Consider the following 6,312-nt stretch of genomic DNA (forward strand, 5'->3'; position numbering starts at 1 on the left):
GCCTGCAAGGTCTTTTTTGAGAAATCAGCTGACAGTCTAATGGGAACTCCTTTGTAGGTTACTGTCTCCTTATCTCTAGCTGCTTCTAGGATTCTCTCCTTCATTTTTACCTTGGCTAATGTAATTATGATGTGCCTTGGTGTGTTCCTTCTTGGGTCCAACTTCTTTGGGATTCTCTGAGCTTCCTGGAAGTCTATTTCCTTTGCCAGATTGGGGAAGTTCTCCTTTATTATTTGTTCAAATAAGTTTTCCACTTGTTGCTCTTCCTCTTCTCCTTCTGGTACCCCTATAATTCAGATGTTGGAACTTTTAAAGCCAAAAGTTAAAGATGTCCTGGAGGTTCCTAAGCTTCTCCTCATTTTTTTTTTGAATTCTTATTTCTCCATTTTCTGTTTGGTTGTTTCTGTCTTCCTTCTGATCCACCCCATTGATTTGAGTCCCAGTTTCCTTCCCATCACTATTGGTTCCCTGTGCATTTTCTTTCATTTCTCTTATGCATTTGTTCATCTAATTTGTGACCAAAATCAAAAAATTCTGTGAGCATCTTGATCACCAGTGCTTTGAACTGTGCATCTGACAGGTTGGCTACCTCTTGGTCGCTTAAAAGGATGGGTTCTGAAGCTTTTAATTCTGTTTGAGCCATCTTTTTTTTTCCTTTGGTCTGGCCGCACCTATTATGTATGAGGTGTGGAGCCCTAGGTGTTCACCAGGGCAGGACACCCCAATGACTGGGTTGTGATGCTCTATGTGAGGGTGGGGTCTGAGAGGGAACTATGGCGCCTGCTCTCGCTCTCCGTAGGACCTCAGTCCCTTCCACCACTTCCCCTGAGCAAACTGGGCCCCTCTGGTGCTGATTCCTGTATGGGTGGGCTTGTGCACCCTGTGGAATTTTCCAAGGACCTCTCCTGTAAGGCTGGGAGTCTCTCCCTGTGCCTCAACCCCCACAGGTGTTTTCAATCAATGTCCCGAGGCTCTATTTCCCAGCACTGGGATCCCGGGTTGCACGCAGTGCCTTGCTTCACAATTCCTGCCTCTCTGGGTCTGCCATTTGCCACCCCTCCACTGGGGTCTGCCAGCTGCTGCTTGCGCACTCAGGGTCCACCCGCTGTGGTCTTGCATGCCCGGGATGCCTTATGCACCTGGTCCCAACACTCTCTGTTCTCCTCACTGCAACCCATGCCCAACTCCACCCCTCCTACCGGTCTGGATGACCAGGTTTATTTTAACTTCTTGGTTGTCTGACTTTCATACAGTTCAATTTTCTGTCAGTTCTGGTCGTTATTCTGTTGTTTGTATTTTGGTTGTGCGAGGAGGCACAGTGTGTCTACCTATGCTTCCATCTTGGCCGAAACCCCCTTCTTCCTTTTTAAAAAATATAGAATATTGGGGGGGAGGGGAGGGAAGAGATATTATCACTAATTTCACAATCCTCTAAAATTACTCTGATTAATTTTGCATTTTTCCTTTTCATCCTGGTTGATGTCAGTTTACACATCGAAAATGTCCTGTTTAGGGAAGCAGAGTAGTGAATCATGTCATTCAGTGGGAGGTGCACAGCAGTTAGTGGGAGGCATCGAAAGGAAAGAGTCCTGGGTCAGTTTCAAAGGAGAGTGAATTATTGAGACATTGCTCCTGGAAGCAACAAGCTAGTGAAAAGTTCTGGGGAAGAAAAACAATATTCATAAACCAAGAGATAGTTCAAAAGGTGAAGCAAGATGAAAGGCCCAGTAGGAGAGTTAAGAGAGTAAGGCAATATGGCCTTAGGTGTCAAAAGAAATAAACTTAGATAGGGTGAAAGGTAGTTCAGAAACAAAAGCTTTGATTGTGATGATATTGTCTTTTATGCATTTCCCAGCATGTATCATTAAGGCCCCATAAAAATGTCACTATGAGTGGAATTTTTGGACCTACCTCCCTATAAGAAATGATTGAGTTATAGGTATCCAAGTTAACTTCTTGATGATATTATTTGGTTCTCTCTCTCTTTCACACACACACAAATATACTCTTAATAAGGTAATAGCCTCAGCTGTGCAATATAATTCTAAATCGTTTCCTTGACCTTAATGTGAATACATTATCTGCCTGATATTACTTTCTTATCTATACTCTCCTCTAACTAACTCCACACCAGGCATATTAGCATATTTAATTTTTGGCCATTTCTTCAACATGCTCTGCCTAAACCTGCATAGCATCTTTGCATCTGTAGTTTGTTCTGCCTAGAATATTGCCTAAGATATTCCTGTAGCGAGTGCCTTCACTCATGTATCCCCAAGAGATACTACTTCCTCAAGAGGGCTTTCCTGATCACCCTAGCACTTCTTGCACTTTATCCTCTTTCCCCCTGTTCTTTTTCAGTTGACATCTTGGTATACATTAATTAAAGAATTTGTTTGTTGTCTGTTTCCCTCACCAGAATGTAAGGTTCCAGAGAATAGGGCATTTTTCCTTTGGTTCACTACTTTATTGCTACTGCCTGGCACAGTGCTGGGAAGATGGTAGGTGCTCAACATTTTTCTGCTGAATGAATAGATGAATCTGTATTTATTCTGACCATGATATCTTTACTTATTTTCTATTATGCTATAGCTTTCTCAACTCATTGAAAGTGATGCTTAAGTGATACTTTGAAATGGGATGCATATCACAGAGTGATAGCAGCTGTGCTGAAAGTGACCCAGCCCTGATACCTATGCCATTCATTTCCCCATTTCATTTGTTTATATAATGCACATTTCTGGAGCACTATGTTGTAGGCATGGTGATAGCTCACTATGAAGAATAGAAGGAGTCTTTGTCTTCATCAGGTATAAAGTCTATCAGGGAAGACAATTAAACAAACCATTAAAATCAATCATACTAGGTGCTGTTATAATATAAATTCAGGATGCTGTGGATAGTGGTGTGCTGAAGCTGACTTCTACTGGTTCATGAGAGCTGATTGTTAAATTTGCAGGAATTTTGAAAATGGGTTATCGAGCACAGCTATTATTAAACATGAAATTATGTGAACTTGAAATTAAATAAGCTATATTAAAAACAAAGATAATAAATGCTCAAAATTCATCCTTTTCATTATTTTGCTCTTACATTATTTGCATATATTCTGTCTGTTGGTGGAATTGTTATGTAATACTGTGCTATTGTGCTTCTCTCCCAAACTCTGTATTTATTGAAGTTAAACTTCTCCACCTACCCAGCCCTACTTTCTTCATTCCCCTCAAAAAATGGCGATCCTAAGAGTACTTTTTCCAAAACTTCTTGTACACATATCTTCATCTCTTTGTTTGATATTCTTTTTAACAGAGATTATTTATTTATTTATTTTTAGAGAGGGGAAGGGAAAGAGAAAGAGAGGGAGAGAAACATCAATGTGTGGTTGTCTCTTGCATGACCCCAGCTGGGAACCTGGCCTGCAGCCCAGGCATGTGCCCTGACTGGGAACTGAACTGGCTATTCTTTGGTTCATAGGCTGGCATTCAATCCACTGAGCCACACCAGCCAGGGCAATGATAGTCTAATTTTCTTACCCTTTCTCCTATTTTGTCCATTGCTTTATTCTAGTCTTTTCTTATTAATCTTAATACAGTCACATATTCTTATAATTATGTTAACTATAGTTTCTTTGACCTTTTCTTCTCCCTGAATTGTCTTGGTTTAATGTATATTCTTTCTTTTAGAAAATATTTTTTGGTCTTAACCTTTCAAGTTGGTGGCTTCACTCACACTCTTGGGTGATTTTTGACCATCAGCTCCTATTTAAGAGTGAGGAACCAAAAAGATTTTGGATAGCACTTATTATGTATCAGACATTGTCCTAAGCTCTTTGCATAATTAACACATCTAATCTTGTTGTGGGCTGAATTATGTCCCTTCAAAATTCATATGTTGGAGTTTTAACTTCTAGTACCTTAGAAAGTGACTAGATTTGGAGATAAGCATTTTAAAAAGCCAATTATTTTAAAATGAGGGCATATGGTGGGCCCTAATCCAATATGATTGATGTCCTCATAAGAAGAGATGAGGACACAGGCACACACAGAGGTTAGGACCATTTGAGAACACAGAGAGAAGGTGGCCATCTACAAGCAAAGGTGAGAGGGCTCAGATGAAATCAATCCTGCTGATACCTTGACCTTGAACTTCTAACCTTTGAAACTGTGAGACAGTAAATTTCTGTTGTTTAAGCCACCCAGTGAGTAGCACTAGCAAATTCATACAGATCTCAACAACAATAACCATGAAGAAGAAACTGTTATTGTCCCACCTCACATATATAGAAACAGAGGCACATGAAGGTTAAGTAATAGCCCAAAGCCAAATGGAGTTGGGGGGGAGACTGGATTTGAATCCAGATAGTTGTCTCCAGAGCTCTTAAACAGCACCTCTACTACTTTTCTGAGTGGACATTCTCTGTCTTTGGATGGGGCTTATTTTCTTTTTCTTTTTTTAAAGATTTTATTTATTTATTTTTAGGGAGGGAAGGAGGGGGGGGAGAGAGAGAGAGAGAGAGAGAGAGAGAGAGAGAGAGAGAGAAACAGAGAGAGACATCAATGTGCAGTTGCTGGGGGTTATGGCCTGCAACCCAGGAATGTACCCTGGCTGGGAATCGAACCTGGGACACTTTGGTTCCCAGCCCGCGCTCAATCCACTGAGCTACGCCAGCCAGGGCTTGGATGGGGCTTATTTTCTAATGGATGTTACTACTGTAGATTTTCTCAGGGTTGAGCTTCCCCCTACCGACCCTCCACTGGGACACTCCTCAGTGTCTATGTCTCCAGCTCTTCTCTTTGTGGCCAGTTAGTTTCTCTAGAGATGGGTCCTTCAGTCTCCTACAGGGGGAATACATTTCTGCCTTCCAGCATTTGAAATCAGGGCCAGGGAAGAGAAGGTGGTAAAGTTCTACTGTTCCCCAGTATAAACTTCACTTAATCTCATGATTAGCCCCACATTTCTCCATAGGCATTCCAGCCAGGGTTTCCAAATCTGGGGCCTTTCTGGTCAAATATCTCCAGTGACTATACCTTCACTCTGCACAGTGTCAATGGAGGCAGTGGGGGTTAAGGAGGATTAGTTGCTCTGATAAACAAAGTGGAGGGAATAACCTGGTCTTTTCAATATAGGCTTTCAACTGATCTTTTGGAATCAGCCTCACATCTCAATTCCACCATCAGGAAATACCTAATCCTTTAATTCCTGAGCCCTTCTAATCTTCTGCAAGAGTATCATATATCCTCTGTGTTCAGGGGTTGCCCCTTTCTCTACCAGCCACCTCAGTTACTACCATTCCTTTCACTTCCCAGCTTCCAGTCCTGTAATATCTTTGGTCCACTGTTTTTCCTTTTCAATTTTTCCTCTCTGAATTCATAAGCTATGATAGTCTTCTTTGTTTATGTGACTTTGGAAAGAGAAAAAAGAAATGCCTTTAGGCTGACATATGTTCCTAGAGCTTATACTTCCTGTTCTATGAAAGTGCTCAAGTACTAATTTTTGGTTTCACTTGTACTTTCTTCTGCTATTGGCTTGATTAAATTGGTTATATTGAATGGGAAGCACATAATAAGTGGCCATATTTTGATTTAATGCAGACTTGCTTTGCAAATATTGAACCAGGATGCATCATATTGTTACAGAACAGACCCAAGGGGGGTGTATGATATACTATTACTGAAAGGACCCTCCCTTTTTCTCTGGGGGTCCCCCCCACTAGGTTTGCTATGCCCACCACCAAAGGAAAGATGTCTCTCAGTGCCAAAGACTGGTGAAAAGGAAAGGAATTATTTATTTGAAAGTTATACAGACTTAGAGTAGTGACTTAATGTCTTCATTAAAATCCTAAAGTCCTTTAGAATACCCACAGATGCACACAGTCCTTCTTCCTTCTCCCTCTGTCTTAGTCTGGGATACTGTATCTCAAGAAATGAAGTAGAAGTCCATGATTCAGACTTCTGGCACTATGAGCTGTGTCACCGCCACAATCTCCAGTTAATCCAAAGCCATGTGGCACCCTCTCATGGCCCACCAGCAAGAGTCCTTTTACCCCTTTTCTTCCAGGCAAAGTCTCTCCTGCTTCCTAAGCCATGTAGCAAAAAGGGAGCACCCCACAGCCACCGAGTCCCCACTCCTCCAAAGCCGTGCGATTCTCCTCATATGGCTGCTGCCCCTGGGTTTAAATCCCTGCACCAATCTTCCTCCACAGCCCCATTTCCAACTCCTCCTACAATCATTTACACCTGCCAGTATTCCCGCATTCTTCCAGCTTTACTGGGTTACCATAGTGAGTCTGGGCAGGTGTGGCCCCATGGCATG

This window comes from Phyllostomus discolor, chromosome 1 (assembly GCF_004126475.2).
Source record: "Phyllostomus discolor isolate MPI-MPIP mPhyDis1 chromosome 1, mPhyDis1.pri.v3, whole genome shotgun sequence".
Taxonomy (NCBI): domain Eukaryota; kingdom Metazoa; phylum Chordata; class Mammalia; order Chiroptera; family Phyllostomidae; genus Phyllostomus; species Phyllostomus discolor.